Source organism: Rhinolophus sinicus, linkage group LG03, assembly GCF_036562045.2.
Source record: "Rhinolophus sinicus isolate RSC01 linkage group LG03, ASM3656204v1, whole genome shotgun sequence".
Taxonomy (NCBI): Eukaryota; Metazoa; Chordata; class Mammalia; order Chiroptera; family Rhinolophidae; genus Rhinolophus; species Rhinolophus sinicus.
The window spans coordinates 28,545,994-28,569,545 of NC_133753.1; the positions used below are offsets into that span (position 1 = coordinate 28,545,994).

A 23,552-nucleotide genomic window follows, 5' to 3' on the forward strand; every position below is an offset into this window, starting at 1 on the left:
GAAGGCACTATTTAAGTGTTGGGGATACAGGTTTGGAGAAAGTAGACAAAGCCTGTGGCCTTATTTGTGTGTGTGTGTGTGTGTGTGTGTGTGTGTGTGTGTGTGTGTGTGTGTATTGAGAGGGAGACGATTAATAAACAAACACAATACACCAGGTGAAAATATGTGCTGTAGAGAAAAATAAAGAGGGGAAGGGGGACAGAGAGTGCCTGGGGGTGATAAGATTGCCTTTTATATAGAGAGATGAGGGAAGGCTCTTCTGATACGGTGATATTCTGGAGACTTGAAGTGAGAAGTTAGCCATGAGGCGTCAGGGGATAAAGCATTCCAGGCAGAGGGATCAGGTGGGACCGTGCCCACTGTATTGGAGAGACAGCATGCAGGCCAGTGTGCCTCGAGTAGAGAGATCTCGGGGAGAAGACTGGGGGGTAGCACCGTATCAGGAGGCCTTGTAGTCAGTGTGAGGACACTGGCCTTTGCTCCGAGTGAGGCTGGAAGCCCCTGCACAGCTTTGAGCAGAAGTGTGACATATTGGTTTGTTTTTAAACAGTCATTCTGGCTGCAGTGTTGAGAATAGATGGAAGGAGGACATAGGGAGGTTGGAGGCAGAGACCAAGTGGAGGCTTTTGCAATAATCTAGGCAAGAGACGATGGTAGCTTTGAGCAGTGAAGCAGAAATCAATGTGGTAAGAGGCTATTGGGTATTGTCTGGAGTTAGTCTGAAGGAACTGTCAAGAGGATTTGCTGGTGGCTTAGATATGGGTGGTGAAATTCCCGGAGGAGGCAAGGATGACTCCAAGATGTTTGGCCTGAATGACTGGAAGGAAGGAATTATCTTTAACAGATATTGGGAGGCTGAGAGAGGAGCACGTTGGGAGGAGAATCAGGAGTTTGATTCTTGATATGTTAATCTGAACATGCCCAGTAGATATCCCAGTGGAGATGTAAAGTAGGCAGTCAGCTATGTAGTTCTGGAATTTAAGGGAGAGGTCCCGGCCAGAGATTCAATTTGGGAGCTGCTAGCTGATGAATGTCATATAAAACTGGGATAGCATGAGATCATGTACAGAGTAAATAAAGATAAAGAAGAAAGAGGTCTGAGGGTGGAGCCCTGAGGTCCTTCTCTGCCATTCTCCGCAATGCTACAGAGCCATGCTCAGCGTTCGGTGGCCAGGAAGGTCATCCACAGCAGGGGCTAATTCTTTTTGGTATAGGTATTTAAAATCAAGGTAGGCTTGGGAGTGAGTGATGGCTCCAAGATGGAATACACACCTGTTCTACTGGACCTGGAGGAGGTATTCAGGGAGATGGGCAGATCTTAGTGTACTGACAACCAAGGTTCTCCCTAGTGAAGCAAGCAGTAGGAAACCCTCTGAGGGCATGAAAGCCAGGCTGTGTAGGTAAGAGATCTTGGGTGGAGATGACCATGTGCTGGTAATGGGCTCTGGGGGCTTGTGAACAAGAGGTGTGGGCCAAGCGATGTTAAATGAAGTGGGTCCTTAGAGGCTGGCTATGTTTGGGTGGGTGGGTGCTGTGGGGAAGGGTCTACGCAGATGAAATGAGAGAAGGCAAAGAGGAACCTTTTAATGTAGTGGCTCAGAGAGTGGGCTCTGCTGTCAGACAGACCTAGGTTCAAATTTGGCAAGTTACTAAGCCATGCTATCAATAAGGAGCTTAGCACTGTGCCTGCAAACAGTAAACGGTCAATAAATGGTAACTGTTAGTGATTAACATTCATGATTGTAGGACCATGTGTCCATATCCAGGCCCATGGAGACCAAGATCAGAGGACAGATTTTGGAAAAAGAAAGGACAACACACCATTCCTCTAAGACACACCAGTTTCTAGAAATGATGAAGGTACAACAAGGAAGAGGTATGTTCTTCTGAAGTGGGGAGCTGCTTCCTTACTGACAGAAACACACCTGGGAAGAGCCTGACTCTCAGCAAGAACACATTCTTGTGTGACAAGAAAGGGAGTGGGAGGAAGGCAAAGCAAGACGGTCCACAGCACAGAGCTAGAAAGCGGGGGCAGATGGCCAGAGCTGGTCACTATATTAGCAAGCAGGCTGACCTCAGCTGCAGGAGGCTAGGGAGGTGCTACCTGACATGTCCTTCTTAGAGGGGAACTCGCACTGCAGCTGGGACCAGCCCTTTCATTTTGAGAGGAAACGGTGGTGTGGTGCAGGGAAAGGATCACCACAGGTAGAATGGCTGGTGGGCAGAAGGGCTAAGACCAGGCCCCAGGTAGACAGAAGCCGCACAGTGGGATCCAGGCTGAGGTGTCAGGAAGGCATGAAGTGAAAAGTAAAAGGCGGGAACCCTAGCTTATGGCCTAGGATTTAGAACCCCATGGCAATGGACCAGCCCTGGATTAGACGTTTTTTCAAAATTCTTTTTAAGCAAAAATCAGAGGAACAAGGAGTAAAATCATAATATAATAATTTTACATTTCACTGTGGAAGGTTCTAGACTAAAGGAGAGAGGATTCATCGCTGGTTATTCTTCTTTGAGGCTGGGCCTTCATTTTCAAAATGATTAAAATCAAGGACAAGGCCACAGGACAAGGAGGGACCAGTGGCTTTGCTCTAGTTATCTTGTGGAGGGCCAGCCAGTTCCTTGGGTTCCTATGAACCGGGAACATGCAGACCTAGCATTGCCCCCTCTCTCCATGCCCCAAGGTGCTTCCTGAGTTATAGTCATCATGGATTTCAGTTTGGCTCTCGGGCTTGTAGGCTAAAAGTCAAGGCCTGAAAAGACTTGGAACTAAACTGGAAATGCAGCTTCTCTGTCCATAACTCCTTGTCAGATTTTAAGTTCCTTCTCTTTCCACAAGTTGTGGAGAGGGCATTGGTCCCTCATGTTCTGACATAAGCAATGGCCTCCCAAGCTTGCTTTCCAAAGAATCTCAACAAACCACAAATAGAATAGCACTGTTTATTCCTCATTTATCCAGGATTTTTTTTCTAAATAAAAGAAAATCAACTGTTTTCTTTTGCTCTTGAAGTACATGTATATTGGGATCTGCTCTACTGAGGTAGTGAAGAGCTCAGCAAAGAGCATGGATTCTGGGTCAAGAGCACAGTACCCAGCCCAGGCCCGCACCTCTGACCTCCTGCTGACCTTATATTGCTTCCCCCTCTGCCCCACCACCCAAAATCAAGGTACAAACTAGATCTCGCCTCCAACACAGCAATCCAACAATAGAGTTCAGAAGAGTAATACTGATCTAATTGTTTAGAGACAAGGATGTCTCTTACCCTAGAAGCTCTTAAGTACTAAGGCCTGGATGCCTCCTGGAGAATGTTTCCCTGCATCCTTTAGGGCTAGTCATGCCCACTTCTTTAGGGTGTCTATCTACAAAGTAAGACTCATTCCTTATCACCAGGAGCCATGGAAAGGATGCCAAGAGACTTGCCTTAGAATAAGGGTTTTAAGCTTCATACATCCATAATCTTCTTGTGAAAGTCTTGATATCTCATTCCCCAAAGCCTGGAGATCCACAAAGGATGAAATTCGCTGCCTATTGGGCAATCAGCTCAGGTGCAGGGACTTCTGCTGTTTTCCAGAAATTTCTAGAATGACCAGGGTAGCAAGGCCCTGGCAGTTGCCCGGCCTGCTTCTTTGGGATAATCTCAGCCCACCAACAGTGGAGGAGGAGGTTACAGGGAAAAGGGCAGAATCTATGTTCTGGAATCTACCAGGCAAAGTTTGGGTATTCAACAGTCAACTTTATCAAATGGGGCCCAAGACCCAAAGAAGTACCCACTGAGCTCATTTTACTCCAAATCAGTTGGACCCCAAACATTTGTAGGTTATTAGCCTGGGAAAAAATGCAGTCTGGTGACCTCCTGAGAGACAGCAGTCTGGGTTTGTTATATAAACTTTGGAGTCAGACAGACCTAAGTTCAGATTCTGGCCCCACTATTTGGAAACTATATAAACTTGGGCAAGACATAGAACTCCTTAGAGACTCAATTCCTTTATTTTCCAATTGGGGCTAAAAAACAACTATGTATGGTGTCAGATGTGCATTAGACTTATCAGGGTGATCACTTTGTAAGGGATACAAGTGTCTAATCACTAAGTTGTACACTTGTAACTGTAGTTTAATACTGTATGTCAACTTTAATTGGAAAATAAATTAATTCTTCTAAAAAGTAAGTTACAAAAAAAATTAAAAAAACCCCACATTCTCATAGCGTTGCTGATTCAGTAGTTTTAACTGAATACTCTTGCTGAGCAGCACCTACAAAGGAGAGGCATCAAAAGGACTTGCCACAATGCCTGGCACAAAGCAGATGCCCAGTAAATGGTACCACTTGTTACTGTCTAAGCCCATCTCCATGGCTTCCCATTAGAGAACCACTCATTCTTGAGAAGCTTCTTGGAAGCTAAGTTGTTTTAAGTTAAAGACTTAATAAGAAAACAGAAAACCAGCCACAGACACATTTTCCTTTTCGCTAACCTCAGAGCGGGTTTTGATGAAAAGACTGCTTATCCGCCAGCCTCTTTTACCCGTTGGCCTGTTTCTCCAATACCCCCAAACTCAGAATCTTGAGACAAAAATCCTGGCTAAAAAATTGGCAGGCTTTCACCCATCTCTGAGGAGCTCTGGAACTGACTGAGCTGACCACAGGTGCGGCCTCGCCACCAGCCATGGAAAACAAACTATTCTCTGTTGAAGAACAGTGATGGGGGACCCAGGCCCAGAACCTGCTACTGTGGGGATCTCCAACCACAGGCTATTTCAGGAACACATTCCCATTTCACCGGCCTAAGACCCACTGCGCAGCCTCTCTGTCTCATTAGGGTGGGCCTGGTGGGTTCACCATGGAGGCCTGTGTGCCCCGGACTCGCACAGGTCGCCCTGTGGGTGCCACCCATGCAGACTCCTGAATCCTGGGTGGGAGGACAGGGGCTGCCTTTTGGGAGAGATCAACTGAGAATGATTTCTCAGTTTAATTATTTACTCCAAATGGGTGTGACAGGGTTTTGAGGACAGAGTTAGATCCGTGTGGTAGCAGTGTTGTCAGTGAAGACGTAGCTGCTTGTCATCTCCAGCTGGAGTCGGGGTGAGGGTACAGGGAAGAGCTTTGGATTCCCTTCACTAGGTCAGTGAGCACCAAAAAAAAAAAAAAAAAAAAAAAAAAAGCAGTCAATGAGAATGGCAAGTTTATCTTAGCCCAGAAATATGTGCGGCATGTTCCTGTGTGCCAGGCTCTGTGGAGGGAACTAAGCAGCAGGGTGAAGCTAAATCTTCATCTGTGAGCTGGATTCAAGGTCTTCCACCTGGTGGCCCAGGAGGAGGCATAGGATGGGACCTGGAATCTAGCCGGTGGCTGGAACCTCCTGGGAACGTCAGGATCCTGAGGGGAGTCCTGGGGCATCACCCATTCATTCGATTACATGCTGAAGTTTGGTTCCCAGTGGGAGAGACAGACAGTACATGACAGATACATCTCTCATGTTATCTGGTGACAGTTTTATGGAGAAAAATAAGCCAGGTAAGGGGGATAGGGAGTCTTTGGGTAGGGGTGCCAGCAAAGGTAGGGTGCTTTTCTTTATGTAGAGTATCGGCAAAAACCTCCTTGAGAAGGGAACAAGCCAAGAGACGGAGGTGGGGAGAGCAATCAGGAAGGACTAGCAAGTACAAGGTCACAGAGGCCGGTAGGTATCTGGCTTCCCTGAGGAACAGCAAGGAGTGCAGTGTGGCTGGAGAGGAGGAGAGAGGGAGGAGGAGGTAGGAGGAGGTGAGAGCAGAGAAGGAGCAGAGCTGCATCACGGGGCCTGTCGGCCACTGTCAGCCTCTGGCTTTTACTGAGTAAGACGGGAGCCATTGGAGGGTTCTGAGCAGAGAGGGGAAATAACCCCATGGACACAGACCACCTGGCTGCTGGGAGTGGACTGTAAGTAGGTCAAGTGGACAGAGGGTGACAACGGCAGTAATCCAGGAGAGGTATGATGGCGCCCCATGCCTGGCTTTGAATACTGACTCTTCTCAGATATGACCTATATCACCTTGGATGAACTAGTTAATCTCTCTGTGCTCTGTCTCCTCACCAGCAACAACATGGACTCATACTCATTCTTCGTAAGGTTTTTCCTGGCATTGTTATAAGGATTAAATGAGATAACATATGTATAGTGCCTGGCATGCAGTAAGAGCTCAAACAGGAGCTATTATTATGCTGTTGCTGATGCTGCTAGTGTAATACAGGCCATTTGGAGATGTGCAGTCAAGGTCTCCAGAGGCAAAGAGGTATCAACGCTGAAGTCACTGACTAGAAGTGGGAGGCCAGAACAAACAGTGGGTCAAAGATGAGTGGACAGCCCAGCGCCAGAGGTCAGGTGACAGTCTGCAGGTGGGCAGTAGGGCACCCCAGGAGTTACCTGGTAGCTGACTGGAATCGGAGTCAGGCAAGGAAACTGGGAAATAAGGAGATGGGTCCGGGGCAGAGCAGAAAGAAGGGGCTCTAAAGCTGAGGGACTTCCCAGTTTCAGGGACAGCTCAAGACCAAGTGACCAATGCCCACATTTTATTTCGAGAGTTTTGATGGCCTCCCTAAAGAGCAAGCTTAGCTTCCAACAAGGTAGGAAGCAGGGCAGCTGCTGACAGTCCAGCTTGCGAGATGTGAAGTCTGGGAGGCAGCTGGGCAGGGCCCAGGAGGCAGGGTTGGCACTGATGTGGGGAGAGACTCAACCCATGTAGGATGGAGAGGCTCCCGGGGACCACTAGATACTCAGCAGAACCCACTAGAGTAGTTGGGTTAGAGATAATATTTCAAAAGGTTGACCAGACATTTAAAAATGGATTACAAACACCCCTGCTTCTAAGCCAGAGAATATGGGACAGAAACCAAGGACCTGAGGCCAAGTTTTTGTATGGGATATGAACTAGCCATGCACTGGGGCCTCAGGGGTGTGTGTGGGCTAACACACTTCTCCAGAATGGCATGTTTTCCAGTTCTTGGGATTGTGCTTTATATATTTATTTTGATAGGCAATGAGATAAAATCAATGTTCACTTCCTGTGTCTGCCTGCAGCCTCTCCTTCATCCCTTAGAGACTGTTCACTCTTGCTTTCCCCTTCTTCTAACAAACTTGATTATCTGCCTCTTGGGTACCTGAGGAGGTATCTCAAAAACAAAAAAAACCCAAAAACCCACAAAACAGTCAAACAACAACCAACCAACCAAACAACTAATAACAGACCAACCAACAACTAACCTACTAACCAGGCTGGTAGGCAGAATAATGGCCCCTCGAGGACATCCACATCCTAATTTCTGGAACCTATGACTATGTTACCTCACAAGGCAGAGGGAAATCAAGGTTGCTAATTGACTGGCCTTAAAATAGGCACATTGTCCTGGATTATCTGGGTGTGTCCAAGGTAATCACAAGGGTCCTTAAAAATGGAAGAGGAAGGCAGAAGAGGAGGTCAGAGTGACGAGACTTGAGAAGGACTCAACACTCCATTGCTGGCTTTGCAGATAGAGGAAGGGGCCACAAGCCAAGGAATGTGTGCAGCTTCTAGAAGCAAGAAAAGGAAAGGAAATGGATTTTCCCCTAGAATCCCCAGAGAGGAACACCCTGACAACATCCTGATCTTAGCCCAGTGAGACCCATGTTAGACTCCTTTTTCTTTTCTTTTTTTTTGTCATTAAAATTTTTAAAATTTTATTACTAGTTTTAGGTGAACAACATAACAATTAGACATTTACTCCCCTCACAAAGTGATAACCCCACCAAGTCTATTACCTCTCTAACACCGTACAAAAGTATAACGATTGACTATTTTCCCTGTGCTGTACTTTACATCTGTGAGTATAGTTGACATTCAACATTATTATATTCGTTTCAGGTATACAGCACAGTAGTTAGGCATTTATATAATCTGTGAAGGGATACCCCCAATAAATCCAGTACCCATCTGACACCCTACAGTATATCAGACTTCTGACCTCCAGAAGATAATAAATTTGTATTGTTTAAGCCACTAAATTTGTGGCGATGTGTTATAGCAGCAACAGAAAATAAACACACTCCCCATCCAAACTCTCTATTGTGCAGGCTCAAGCTCAGTGCTGCAGCATGGGGAGCCCTCAGCCTGTTTCTCTAGTCTTAGTTCATGATGTTGCTTGGCCTGTGCTGCAGCCAGTTAGGGAAATTTGCTGCTCCTCGACCATCCCTGCCTCTCACCTCTGCCAATATTGGAGACTCCTCCTGGAGGGGTCATTATGTCTTACGTTTCCACAGAGCTTTCAGGCTTACAAAGCACCTTCAGTGGTTGGTGTGAAGTTGAGAAGAAATGACATACAAGTGAGTACTTTGCAAACTGGAAAACGCACAGCAGCAGGAAGTAGTAAGAGATGTGGTATATATATGACTTTGCAGCCATCCAGCCCAAGGCCTCTGAATGCCCCAGAGCTTCTCCCATAGGGCAGTGGCTGCAGTGTCTTAAATAATAGCTCCATATATGCAAAAGTTACCCTCTCACTAGATTTGAAGCCTCTTTGAGGGCAGGGCTCTGATTTACATATTTATATTGGCAACCCACATAGGAAGAAACTTAGCTGCGGTAAAAGTGGGCATGGGGGTGAAAACAAGAGGGTAAGAAGGTCACAACAAGGGCGGATGGGTGGCTCAGTTGGTTAGAGTGTGAGCTTTGGGCAACGGGGCTGCCGGTTCCATTCCCACATGGGCCAGCGAGCTGCTCCCTCCGCAACTAGAATTAAGTCACTGAGCTGCCGCTCAGCCACGGGTAGCCAGATGGCTCAGTTGGTTGGAGCGCATCCTCTCAACCACAAGGTTGCTGGTTCGACTCCCGCAAGGGGTGGTGGGCGGCGCCCCTGCAACTAACAACGGCAACTGGACCTGGGGCTGAGCTGCGCCCTCCACAACTAAGACTGAAAGGACAACAACTTGAAGCTGAACAGCACCCTCCACAACTAAGATTGAAAGGACACGACTTGACTTGGAAGAGTCCTGGAAGTACACACTGTTCCCCAATAAAGTCTGTTCCCCTTCCCCAATAAAATCTGAAGAAAAAAAAAGAAGGTCACAACAAGTTGCCAAGGGCACAGGCCCCACCTCATAGCTTAGCCAAAGCCCCCAGACTCGGACTGCCCGATGAGAGGGCCATGCTTTTGCCCTTTTAAATAGAGTAGATTATTCAGTAAACAGTTGTTGGAAACGTATTGCTCTCAGTACCTCCCCTGGTTTCTTTGAGGCCCTACCATGAACTCCTCTAAATGTCTTGGTCCTGGCTACCCTGGCCTGTCCTTTGCAAAGTGGCAAGACTAGTTTCCCATAAACTTGTCTGATCCCAGACCTCCTTATCTACAGTCAAAGGGCCGCTTGGGGAGAGTTTTAATTCTGGACCTTCCCCAAATCTCAGGCTCCCCTGCTGCAGGTCCTGCTCTGGTACCTGCTCCAGGCAGCACAGCACTCTGGCTACTCCCTGTTCCCACAGGGCGGGGGAATGGATGCAGGACAAGGAGCTACAGGGCGGAGAGACCTGGGTATGGGGACCCAGGGGCCACCAGGGCAAGCTCATTCTTCCCTCTTGTTGGCACAGCCTGTTCAACTCTGAGCCGCTTTAGGTAAACAGGGGAAAGAAAACAATGTCTGTCTATTACAAAATGAACCCATCAGGAAAGGAATGTTATTGCCAAGAGTTCTCAGAGGGCGCGACAAACAAAGAAGGTGAAAACCTGTCTTTAACCTCAGGCTCCAGTTCGCGACCATGGAGCCTGGTGGCCCTTCTGTGAGCAGAAGCCTGGGGGTTCTGAAGGGAGCCCCTTTCTACCTGCCTCTTGTCACTTTTCCAGCCTGTTCCCTCAGCTCCTGGGTGAGGGGCTCCCGATTGAACAGCCAGTGGGAGGCAGAGGCTGCTGGGATTCAGGCTGCTGCCAGGATGGGCTCCATGGCAAAACTGAGAGCCCGTGGCAGTGTCGGCTACTGGCTGTGCTCTTTCAGCAGTGGCATCACCATCTCCAAGGAGGCAGCCTCATCAGTACGGGACCTTTGGCATCTTGCCCTCTGGGCGGGCAAAGGTGTCCCATAGCAACGGGGGCTGTGACCTGCATATGACAGGACATTGCAGCTATTCAGGACTTTCTTTCCCCTGCTTTCTTTAAAACAAGCTTGCCCTATATCCAAGTTCCCTGTGAGCCCCATACAATGAAAACAGCAGTTGACAGGTTCCCTGTAACTCGTGAAATCTGAGTGCATCCAAGGGGAGAAAGAGAGTGCTCATTACTGAAACACAAAACGAGCCCCTTTCAAGGCGCGGCTAGTCAGGCCTTTAGCTTGCTGCTCCTGACCCCGCTGCCCCTCCAAGCACAATAAGCAGAGGGAGGAAAGGGAGAGAGAGGTCTTTACTCCTTAAGTTGCCAATTGATCACCCTCCTAACCCCTATGGGGGCTCCTTCGTTCAAACAATTCAGGTGACAGAGGTCAGGGCTCCAGCCCATTCCTCTAGGGAGATCTGAGCTCTCCCTGCAGGGACTTTCCCAGGTGAAACAAAGACAAGCTCTAGAAGCCTTAAACAAACTCCTGCTGATGACACAGAGCGGAAACAGAGAAAAGGGAAATTAGAGGTGCTCAGAATCACAACACTGGGCCTCAGGCCTTTCATCCAGCCAGACCCCAACACTTGTTTCATGCTTTGGGACTGGGTCAGGATGAGAAAGCCATGTCAGGGGCAGTAACTGCTCTATTTTTGTCACACTGGCTTTTAGCTGATGAACCAGACTTCTAATATCCAAAATATCAGATGATGAGAAAGGAGAGGAGGCAGAGAAAGAAGAAAAGGAGGCAGAGAAAGAAGCAATGTATGAGGTAGGCTAAAACAGTGCAGGCTTCCACAGAAAGCCTGGGGAGAACCGGGCCCATTCCTGAGGCTGTCCCATGAGGGTTCTGGAGCATCGAACGCCACTGCTGAATACACACCCTATTGTGTACAAAGCAACACAGGATGGTGTAAATGAAAAAAAAAAATACACTGGGGCTCTGGGGCGTATCCCACCCAGTCCTCAGGAGAGCAAGAGGTGGCTAAGCAGGATAGGGCTCTATTCTTTCATTTCTGATTCTAGAAGCAGTAACTGAGAGCGAGCACACAGTCCGCTGTGCCAGTGATCTGGTGGGGACCACAGGCAATCATTTAACCACTGGGCTCCCAATTTGATCATCAGGAAATAAGCTGTACCACTTGCAAGTCTCTAACTATGACACATACTTTCATTTTCCAATGCTGTCTCTTCCTGTTGGACTGCCCTCTACAAACGCACCTACCTGGCCAATTCCTGCTGATTCTTCAGGCTACACATCAAGTGCTATATTATTTATACATGTTCATATCTTAGCACCGTTCACATTGCATTATGGTGATCCGTTTACTTACTTTTCTGTCACAAGACCATAATTCCTTTGAGGGTCACTGTTTGATTCATTTTGGTATTGTTGGCGGTTAGCACATAGTAGCTATTCAATAATCACCTGAAGATTGAACTGAATCATTGCTTCTTTTTCAGGTCCTAGATTGAGTTTTATTCAATTGCAAAGGACTTGTGCACAGGGCTGTGGCATTGCATAATTCCAGGATCCCCATTCATATGCGAATGAGGCCCCTAGCGCTATGCTATATGGTGGCTTTCCTTATGGAACTCCTACCATAGGCCAGGCACAGTGTGCGAATCCAAGTACTAGATGCTGACTCTAGTTGGATGGAGTTGATGTGGAGATGGTACTGTCAAGGGTGGGTGCAACAGGAGTCCTGGGAAAGGCGAGATCTGTGTGGATGATAGCCATAGGGAAAGCTTTGTGAAGAAAGCAGAATTTGCACTATCCATGATGACTGGGGTAGAATAGGTAAATGGAATGATAAGAGAAGGTATGCAGAACACAGAGGATTTTCCAGGCAGTGACACTAGTCTGTATGATACTATCATGGTGGGTACTGATCATTACACATTTGTCCAAACCCACAGAACGTACAACACCAAGAGTGAACCTAATGTAAACTACGGACATTGGATGATAATGATGTAGGTTCATTGACTGCAACGAAAGTACCACAGTGGGAGGGCATGTTGATAGTGGAGGAGATTGTGCATGGATGAGGACAGGTGGTATACAGAAAACTTCTGTACTTTCTGGTCAATTTTGCTGTAAACCTAAAAACTGCTCTAAAAAAAAGACAGTCTTTTAATTAAAAAAAAAAACCACATACACAGAAAACACAAAAGTATGAGCCTATGTGGGATATTAAAAAAAATAAGCATACTGAAAAGGGAAGACAATAAACAATGTGGACTGACCATAGACAGTGGAAGGGTGTATACATTGATGGGTAATGAGAAAAATAGGTTGGATAGGCAAGGTGGACCCGATGATGAAGAATCTTGAAAGCCAAACAGAGAAGTTGGGACTTGAGTTTGAAGGACATAAGAAGGCCTTATGGGCTTTAGAGCTGAGAAGTAATAATGTGAAAATAGTGGCTATAGTAGTGGGGATTGATGAGAAGTTAAGAGAGAAGAGAGACTAGAACATTCTCCCAGTCATCAAGGCACCAAGAGTTCTCCCAGCTCAGTAGGTGTGTGCTGTGATCCATGACTACCTATGAACACAGCTGTGGAAGAGCGTGGTTGCTCTGGCAGCAGTGGGTAAGACCCTAAAGTGCTCCATGAGTATGAGCTTTCTACAAATGGGTCAAGATCACATTAGGAGTGAAACTGCCATAAATGGAGCACTCAAGCTTGAGGGGCTGGCCTGGCTTTGTCGCTTACTTGCTGTTTGAAATTTGGCCTTGATGTTATTTTCCTAATACCCAACAAGGATGATAAATAAGACAGTTCTGTGGACAACGGGCCACATTCATCTTCTTGTTTAATCCCCTGGATATTTAGTACAGAGCGCAAGAGATAAAGATATGGTTTTCAGCATCCTAGGAACCAGTCAGCCATTCAACCAATAGTTATAGATGCTGAAGATAGAGAAGCAAAGAAAACAGACAAAGTCCCTGCCCTCTCAGAGCTAAAATTCTAGTAAGAAGCCATGTAAAGTTAGTTTCTCATCAGCTGTAGAAAAAGGTGAGTCCTGGAACTGTATAACCTAGAGAAGTCAAGAGAGAAGGGTGACAAAAACCAGGGGAATGTGAAGGGTTGGCACTAAGAAGAGGGAGCAAGATTGCCTTTTTCTAGAAAAGAAGTCCTCAGATTTTCCACCCAACATAACCAAGGGATGAGAGGGTGGCTTGTGGCCACAGTGGTACTAGGGGAGGACGGGAATGGTGAAACACTCTAAGGAAGAAGAGATCCAGATACATGCTCCAGCTGCACTGGGATAACCTCACGCAGTGAGACACACAGGGGAGCAGTTGCTTCCTCTGAGCACATTCTCCAAAAATAGTACCTTTTCAGCAATATCTGAAAAGATAATATTGACATGAAGATGTTAATATTAAACATGAAAACACACTAGGGTGAAACCAAGAATCAGTCGGACTCATACGTAATCAAAATATTAACAATCAGGCATGAGATGTAGGGAGAAGCAGGGGCAGAGGGGAAAAGGGTCGGCCTTTTTAATGCATCTGTTCTGCCTGATATTGGAACCTGGATATACTGCTTGATACCCAGCTCTCGAGAATTATTGTAAAACTGGGTCAATGGATCAAAGTCACATAGTAACAGATTCTACCTCAATATAAAAAAATCACTTCCTGAGGATGAAAACTTCCAAACAATGGCTCAGATGTCTTTACAAAGTTGTGTGTACCCCATCCTAGAAGAATTCAAATCCCAGGATGGTCATCTGTTGGAACATCCTGTAGCGGCAGGGATGTGGGACTCCATGACCAATCAAAGCTGTCTGATGCTCCAAATCTCAGATGTTGGTAATGGAAGGCAGAGGTCTGAAGAGTAGGCAGAATCTGAGGATTAGCTTCACCCAAAACCAGAGAAAAACCTTTCAGCAACAATCATAGAAGCCCAAATTCTGGTTCTTAAAACTGAATGTCAACAGAATTTATTCCCTGCTGGCTCTTCATCACCCAGGGCTAAACACCATTATTTGCTGCTTACAGGCATTTTAAAGATGGCTGACATGCAGAGATGAGAAAGTGAAGAGCCTAGTTCAAGGGAGATATTTGTCTGGGACAGTGAGGTTTGCTCTTAAGGTCCTGTGCAGAAACTCCCAAACAGAAAAGCCTGGCTCTGAGACTCAGATCTCATCTGCCCCTGGGCCCTCCTCAGCCTCCTCGGATGGTTAAACAAATGGTTTTAAGTCACCTTTTGCTGGAGGAAGCTTGGACCTCACAGGAGGGCCTGAGATTGGCCCCTGATAAGGCAGCGTCCTGTCTGGCTCCCTGTCCACACCCTTGCAGCTGGGCCTGCTGTGGATGCCGCAGAATTCAAAAGGCACTGCTTTCCTTGGACCCACATCAAGGACTGGGATGAGAAAAGGGTCCTTTGACCTTCTCATAGTGAGAGATGGGACCACCTTTGTATTGTATGCTTGTGGGGTGGGGGAGGGAGTGGATTTTTCCTGTTACTATTGTGTTTTCATGCACTGGATGTAGAATATCTGAACACAATCATCGGAAATAGAGTTTTTCACCTACAGCCAGAGGCTGGAGGCTGGCCCAGGGTGGGGTGAGGCTGTTTTCACCCAGTGCGAACCTAGTGGTCCACGTTAGGGACACTCACTAGGGGGCATGGCTGGGCTTTCCCAGCCCCGGCCCCAAACACTGGTGCTCTGACCTTCTCGACCAACTAGGCCTCGGGCTCTGATTGGAAGTGGCTTCTGCCCACCGGCTTGCTCAACCTGGAGGTCCGACCTTATCCTCAGACCCATAATCCACCTTGATGGCAAGGTTTTCTACTTCAGCTTCAACCCAACCAAATCAAGACCAATTCAGGCCTGAAGTCCAGCCCTTGCCCAGGTTCTTAGGAAGGTGCCTTGTGGTGGTGGCAAGCCATGTGGGGAGACAATGGGATTTCCACCCACCCTGAGGTTAAAGGTACTGGGTGCTGGTGGTAGAAAGTTGATAAAGTCTGTGGCCGTAAGTCAGGGTTGGGGGGGCTCCTCCAACCTGAGCTCCCCTCTGAGGCCTGCACTGGCTTCCACTCTGGGACAGGGGGCCACGTCACACTCTTTCTCACAGGCTTGTCCCATGCTGAGACAGAGTGCTGAGCTCCCGAGGCCTCCCACTAACAGAAAGGACCACAGCAATGCTAACAGGGCCTGTCCAGGCCTCTGCGGTGTGACCTCTCCTTAAAGGAGCCTGGCCAAGCTGTGGGCCAACACCCACAGGCCGAAAAGGAGGCTGGGAACACAGAGGAAGGGAAAAATGAGAAGCATGAAGATCGGTACCAGAGGGATCCTGGCCGCAGTGAGCTTGTGCAGGCCTTCTCTGCCATTCTTTGTTAGCCATGAGGTTTAAAGGATCCGGTGAAGAAAAATTGGGCCCCAAACTGATTATGGCCCAACTTCCCAAAAAGATGCAGATCACCCCTCGTCTGCCCCAAACACCAGCTGGAACACACACTATTCATAATTCGGCGCCCCCCCAGTCCACCGAGGGCATGCAGGCCTGGAGGCTGTTCCTCGGACGCAGCTGGCTGTTCCGAAACAGGTTTGGGAAAGTGATCTTTGGCACATAATGAAAAGGGTATGTATGTGTGTATGGGGGGGTACCCAAGAGTTCTCTATCAGGGCCAATATTATTTTTAATTGCCGAGAATCGGCCTGTGGCTGTTCCTCAAGGCTACAGCACACAGGCTTGCCAGGGATCAGGAAACCAATTTCAGGGGAGGTAAGAAAGCACGTCCCAAGGACTGTTCATTACCGAGCTGTCATTTCTTATGGAAAATCAGGTGACGCCTCAGAGTTTATACAATCCTCTCCCCGCCACCTCTCCCTCTTTCGTTCCCATCTAGAAAAGGAGCAGTGAATTTGAGCAATCTGGGAATTTTGGTTTCTGCCCTCCCCCCGCCCCCGAAGCATGACCGATGGCCCATTTTTCAAGCCAAATCTCACCCCTTGCAGGCAGCTGTCAGGAAACCACAGAAGGTGCTTGAAGGAGCACAAGAAATGGCTGGTTCTAATCTGGAGAAAAAAATGAATTAACAAGGCAGCTACTTATGGAAGAATGTTTTCTTTTCTTCAGCCTCAGCCTGCATATTTTCACAACATGTGTACTCTGTTACCTTGTCACTTCCCTGTTTTCTTTGGGTAAATAACTGGGCTCGAGACTTAGGGGAAAAAAGAAAGAAAGAAAAAAAGCCAGCTCGGGAGTGTCACTGGGACGGCCTGCCTGGCGGGGCTGGAAGGGAAGAATGAGCATGCACGAAACAGGCTCGTTGCAAACCCAGCCTGGCCCGTTCTGGAGGGGGCTTTTCCATGAACTCTGCAAGTCACAGTGTGGGAGTCAGAGAAGAGAGGGGAAACCTGCTCCCTCAGCCTTGAGGCTGGCAGGCCTGGAGGCTGGGGGAAATAAAGAACTTTTCTCCTTGGCCAAGGCAAATGGGAAGCCCTCTCTGAACTCGGCAGAGTCAACAAGGCCTACTGTGGCTCTTCTCCCAGCCTCTGCCTTCCCCCGGGCCAGGGACCTGCCAGGGTGAGGGAGGTTGGCTGCCTGGAGCCCTGCTGTGGACGCTGGCAGGACCCTACTCCTTCCATGGAGCAGAGCAGTGAGGTCACACACCAGATGAGTGCAAAACAACACTAGTTTCACTGGCAGGATACCTTTCAGATAGGCACTGTTGAAAAGGGCCCAGGGTAGTGACAAGCTGGTTGGGGAACAATCAGGGTCTTTTATTTATAAACATATAGCAACTCTTATTTGCTTAGGTCCTCACGGCAGATCATTAGAACAGAGAGCCAACACTAATATTGCTCCTAATATTGCACAGCACATAAAAGGAGTTATTGACCATGCACAACACGCCTGTGGGTACTAGCTCTACCCTGCAGGGGGAAACCGAGGCAGAGAGTAGTCAGAGGCAGAGACCAGCACAAAAGCACTCACGGCTGACATGGCTAAGTTGTAGGGGGATTAATTGGGTGCTGTCTAGGCCTCTGCATATGTGAATTTCCTTTCTCCATCTGCTCAGGAGCCTTTGATTACAACCTGGAACTCTCTATTTCACCTTGTAGATCATGCAGCCTTCGTCAGGCAGAGGTTTGGAATTCAAAACCGGAGCTTTTATTTGTAAAGGTCTGGTCCCCAGCTGTTGAGTGGTTCCTTCAGTGTCACTGGAGGGGCTGTAAATGTCGCATGAGGTGGGGTCACTTGGAGAGGAAGGGGGATGCTATTGTAAGTGTTGCCTATTCCAAACTGGCACTTGCAGGGTGTCAAGGGCTTTCAGAAGGAGAAAAGGGGAAAACCAAAGGCTTTCTGGGAACAGAGAGATAGGGACATTCACGGGCTATCCAAATGATTTCTGTGGTCTAATTCTGTATCAGACAACTTCGGAGATGGGCTGTGAGGCAGATGGGAGCAGCTAGGAGCACAGACGACAGCTCATGCTCATTGAGCCCTCGCTATTCCCAGGACTGCTAAGAACTTTGCATATATTATCTCATTTAATCCTCTCAATAACCCTCTCAGGTGGGTTCTACTGCCCCCCTTTTCCAGACAAGGAAATGGAGGCACAGAGCAAGTATGTAGCTTGCTCAAGTTTACTCAGAGACCAGGCAAGGGACAATCACTCAGGAGGGGGAGTCTAAAACCAGGGTTTTTATTCACCATGCTGAGCTCCCTCTTCAGAATGAGGTCATTCAGGAGCAGCTCCTCTGTCTGACTTGATGGCCCACCATCAAGTCAGAAAAAGCCTACATTGTGGGCTTCAGACTTTAGGGAACATCGGAATCCCTTGGGGAGCTTGTTAAAAATGCAGCCTTCCAGCCCCACAGTTGAAAATCTTAGCGAAAATCTGCCTTCTTGAAGCACCCCAGAGGTTTCTGGTGCTTGTAGTCTGGCGGCCACCCTCGGAGAACTATGGCTTAATTCTTGGTCAGGCCTGCTTACATGGGGTCTCTACTCTGCAAAACACATCCAAGAACTTAGGGGATGGGACTAAGAGGAAGTAAAGACCAGAGAGAGAGAGTGCGGACTGAGGCCCAAGTATCAACCAGGTAGGCAAGGGCGTGGCCTTGGGCCTGGGGAGGCGGGAAGCAGAAGGGCAGGCCGTTTCAGGTGTGGCTGCTCGGGGACCAGCACTGTGGGGCTGCACAGGGAAACACTGCTGGGACAGTGACTGGAGAGAGGTTTAAATCTGCTGCTGCCAATGTGGGTGCTGGCAGAGCCTCCTCCTGGGTCTGAACCAGGCCGTGTCATGCTGTCCCTCAGAGACTGTGGAGTGGGCACTGTGCAAAGAGCTCAGAGTTTATCTGGGTAGAGGCAGGGGTATTCTCCAATGGGGGTGCTGGGGTGAAAGAAAGTGGAGTGGCAGAAGAAGGTATAGAAGACTGGGCAAGCTCTCTGCCAGTCTGTGTGGAAGTCCTTCCTGGATGGGCGAAGGCCCTGGCACAAAATTCCCCAGCAAAGGTTCCAAGCAGAATGCCTCCAGAACCCCATTTAAAAAGCATTCCTGAATCTGGCTCATTTCCTGCTGGAGGATCCCAGCAAGCAGGACGGAGTGAATCAGGCCCGAGGGCTCTCAGAAGGGAAGTCGGGGAAACCTTACAAAGTGGAGACAACAGTGGAGATTTAGGTAGGCTGCCCAGCACAGAGGAGCGTGTATGAGGGTCAGAGCCATTTCAAGGCTTCTGAAGGTCACTGTCAAAGAGGCTTAGAGAGGGAGCCCGTCGGGGACCTGACTTTCCAACTCACTAATAAGAGACATCTCAGGCAGGACACGGTGTCCAGAAAATGAGAGTAAGCTTTTGGATAGTCAGAGCTTGAGAAAACGAAAAAAGAAATCCTTTATAAAACTGAAAAAGGAAAGTTTTTTCTCCTCACCTCACCAATAACTCTAGAACAATTGAACACAAAGTACTTTAAACTTGGCATGTAGTAAGACCTTCATGAAAATAATTTCTCAGCTCATTTAAAAGGAAAATAGTGCTATTTCTGTGACCATCTATCTATAACATGTGGGCATGCTCAGTGGAAGTAACTCAAGTGAAAAAACTGACTATTAGTCAGAAAAGTGGGGCAAGGAGGAGATAAGGGGGGGCACCTTTGGGTGCGTGGAGGCACGTTTCTACTTCTAGAACTGTTTGTGCCCATGTGGACTTGTACAAGCCACTTCATGTCTCTGGGCCCAGGTTTTCTCCTCCAAAATAAGGTAGGGAAGAGCCCTGCGTGGCCAGCAGAGCTGTGGCCCTGTGGCACTGGGCACACCTGGGCAGACACACAGCACCTCTGTCTATCCCATAGGCTCAAGTCCTTTTCAGAGTCCAGCCTGGGTGAGTGCTGGTGTCTGTGGCACAGAAAGGCTTTCCCCACCATCTTGTTAGTGGGAAAACCACAGAAAAAGGATTAAGAACAGCCCTGACATCTTATTCTTTAGATTAATAAACTTAGGGCATTACTCAGAATTGCTCATATGATTTATATTCATATAGTATCATATATATATATACACATATATGTATGTATATATATATATAGAGAGAGAGACATATATATTTATTAGTATCACATATATTTATATTAGACCATACATAACACATAAAAATCAATAATACTCATCATTTGTATTTATATTTATATATAGTGTCATACATATCAATAAATACATATTATTAAATACAAATCACAGGTATTTGTATATACGGAGGGTGTCAAAAACATGTGTACACATCTTAAGAAAGGAAAAAACTGTATTAAAATTGTAATACTCAATATATACCGATAACAAAAGATAAATATGAGTCATGTGTATACATTTTTTGGTACACCTGTATATATTACAAATACCTATTATATTATAGGTATATATAGGTAAATACCTGTTATAGGTATTTATAATATACATACACACACATATGTATAGGCATTTGTGTGTGTGTGTGTGTGTGTGTGTGTGTGTATAATATCTACAAATCACAGGTACACACACACAGAGTTGCTGATTAAATAACCTGTCTTCCCAATATGGCCACAGGTAATAAACATTTGACTCTTGTTGTGGGTTGAACTGTGTCCCAAAAACATATACTGAAGTCCTTACCTGTGAATATGACCTTATTTGGAAACAGGGTCTTTGCAGATGTAACTAAGATGCAAGTTAAGAGGAGGTCATACCACAGTAGGGTGGACCCTTATTCCAAAACAACTGCTGTCCTTATAAGAAGAAAAGAGACACAGAGGCAGATATACATAGGGAAAGGACAGACACGCAAAGAAGATGGCCATGTGAGAAGGAGGCAGAGATTGGAGTGATGCATCTACAAGCCAAGCAATGTCAAGGGTTGCCAGCATCCACCAGAAGCTGGGACAAGGCAAGGAAGGATTCTTCTGTAGAGCCTTTGGGGCAGCACGGTCCTGCTGACATCTTGGTTTCGGACTCCTGGCCTCTAGAACTGTGACAGAATACATTTCCATCGTTTCAAGCCACTCTGCTAAGCACCAGTGTACAGAATTTTGTTAGGGCAGCTCTAGGAAACCAACATGACTGCCATTGCAGAGTGGAAGGGAAGCTAAGCCTGTCAGTCAGGCTTTTGCATCTGCTGAGCCCCCAGTTCTTGGCCCCTTTCCCTGGCGCGCGCGCTCTCTCTCTCTCTCTCTCTCTCTCTCTCTCTCTCTCTCTCTCTCTCTCTCTCTCTCTCTCTCTCTCTCTCTCTCTCTCTCTTAGGGGAAGGAGTGGGGTGGAGATATTTAACTGTTTCCAACTGAAACCAACACTTGAAAGGTTATGAAGAACCCTACATCCCCTGCTCCTTCGTGATGGCTGATGGCTAAGGCCACACTGCCACCACCCGAAGCCCACGCTTGATCATTTGGAAATGGGGAGCTGAGAGAGGCCTGTACTTCACAGCTTCACTCTCCCTGACCCACTCCTTCCTGGCACCCGGACAGGCCTTTAGGCTCTCAGAGGGTGGTAGAAATTTATGGTTAGTATGCCTCTAGATCAGAGTTCCTGCTGTTAGACAGTTTTCTTTTTCCACTTTAATGGTACACAGGAATTCTACCCCCTTACTCCCCCAAACAGCCACACATCTTTTTAAAATTTGCACCTTTTTTTTTTCCAGGTTGGTTTCCTATGGTGAAGGAGAGGCTAGGAAATGCCCAATAAATCATCTGTCTGTCCTCACTCAATTGAAAGGCAGGAAATGCAGAGAACAGTCCCCTTACCTTTTCCACTTTGCATATAACAAGAGCTATCAGGACCCTTTGAAGGGCAGCCCCTCTGACAGCAATATTAATTCCTCAAGGCCACTGGAGTTGTTTCTAGGGACCAGACCCAAAGGGGGCAGGCCGTTTGGGATGCTGGCTGCCTCTGCTACCAGCCTCTCTCACGGGCAGCATCTCCGGGACTTGTCCTGAGACATTGATTTAACCAGCAGTGATTTAAGGGGCTCCATGTGCACGGCATGGTAGGAAGTCTATGCAGGATAAAAGGAATTTTAATCCCTAGTTCTCGTCTTTAAGGAGTTTACAATCTAGATGGTGCAACAGCTAAGTCGTGCACATCAAGATAATGACCCCCATACAGGGGAGCTTATGGAAAATGTTCAAGGAGAGGTTGGGGGCGAGTGTGTGGGGAAGAACAGAAGGTGCTTGCTGGTGGCCAGTGAAGGCTTCTTGGGAGAGAAGATGAAGGCTCCAGGTCCAGGTGTGAAGACTACGCAGGGTTTGGGAACACAGGAAGAAGGAATAGCGCTGCTGAAAGGCAGGGAATCCTGAGAACAACATGGAATGGGGGTGGAGGGGTGCGAGAGGCAGGAAAGCGTGTGGTTTACTCAGGGGACAGTGAGAACCCAGGGTGTGCGGAAAAGGTTGGGTCTGGATGGACTTTTACATTTAAGGTCTGTTCCCCTACCTGACTGGGAGCCATGAGTCTGTGTCTGTTCCATTTACCACGGCTTCTCCAGGCCCCAGCATGGTGCCCGACACATGGTGGACGTTCAGTACGTATCCACTGAACAAATGAACGCTGGGATGAAGGCATGAGTGTGTAAATGAGTGATCCAGCAGTGCCTCACAGAAGAGAAGGGACCCTCTGCAATCCCATGGCAGATGATAGGGTTCAGGACAGGCTTCCCCAAAATATAGCATCTTGGCATATTGACTAGTTTAAGCTGAAGGAATCTGAGAAAACAGCAGAAGCAAGAACCTGACTTTGACCTTCCCCCCCAGGCTTCTCCCCTGAAAGATGTCATAATAATCTCAGGTAAGAGGTGCACTTCCTATACCCAGAGGTAAAGCTTATCTCTGAAGACAAAGGGATGCCAAAAAGAATCCTAAACAACAGGCCTCACTAGTTTCCCCCAGCTGACTACACTTCCCTCCTGTTCCTTAAACTCTCCTCTTCCTCCACAACTGCCCACTCTTCAGCAAATCCAACATAAAAACACTCAGATCAAACTGTTTCTTCAGGTCTTCATTTCCTTCTGAAGGCTCCAGTGTCACAAAAAACTTATACTAAATAAATGTGTATGTTTTTCTCCTGCTAATATGTCTTTGTCAGTTTAATTTTCAGACCCTGTCTGACACCCTAAAGGGATTGAGGAAAATGTTTTCCTCTCTTACACAGGTCAATGATCCTATCCCAGGATTCGCCTGCACGGCTGTTGGTAGAAGGTCGCAACTCAAGCAGGGAGAAGAAAGGAAGTCTCACTCCATCTGGGACCCCCATGCCTGTCTCCTATTTCCCGCACACTGATTCCCGCCTTAGTGGAATCATAGAAGGTATTGGAACCATCATCCAAGACCACACATGCCTCCCCCAAGCACCTACCACACCCAACTCCCACCCCTCTTTAGATGGACAAGGAAACCCTGGCTAGATCGGGGCGTGACTCGCTCCTTCTTTTGAGGGCTAGCGTGGGTTCCCTCTTCTCCTGCATTATCTGCTTCATGGATTGGATATTAATTAAGGCTTAATGTGTTATCTTTTCCAGAAATATTTTAATTTTAAAAGAATACTGGGCTGAGCAGATAACATTGAACACATGGGAAGGGAAGGAGACAAAGGGAACCAACACATACGGATTCCCTGTTATGAACTAGTCACTGTGCTAGCACTCTTAAGGATTTCTTATTTATTCTAATACCTGTACTGCTGTTCATTCAACAATCACTTTTTGAGCACCTACTACATGTCATGCATGTTCTAGGTATGGGGAAACAGCAGGGAACAACACAGACAAAAATCCTGTCCTCATCACACATTCTAGTAGAGAAAACAAACAGTAAACAAGAAAATGAATAGAATGCATAGTATATTAGAAGGTGATAAATGCTATGGAGAAAATGAAGCAGGGAAGGAAGGCAGGAAGTGTCAGCAGTGGGGGTTGGCAGTGGAAAAGGTGCCAACCCTCACCTTAAAATAAGGTGGTCAGGGGGTGGCTGGATGGCTCAGTTGGCGAGA

The 23,552-nt window shown here is 47.4% G+C and overlaps 1 protein-coding gene across 5 annotated transcripts in view; it reads right to left on the reverse strand.

The window, feature by feature from the left end:
* Window positions 1-23,552, reverse strand: part of RAD51B (RAD51 paralog B) — a 614,669-nt gene that overhangs the window by 24,325 nt on the left and 566,792 nt on the right. Inside the window, exon 11 of one of the 5 annotated variants that reach the window (XR_012494630.1) lies at window positions 16,048-16,116. The exons of the other annotated variants lie outside the window; for them this stretch is intronic. The gene's annotated coding sequence lies outside the window, so the exon portion shown is untranslated. The remainder of the gene's footprint in view (window positions 1-16,047; window positions 16,117-23,552) is intronic. 5 annotated transcript variants of the gene reach the window in all.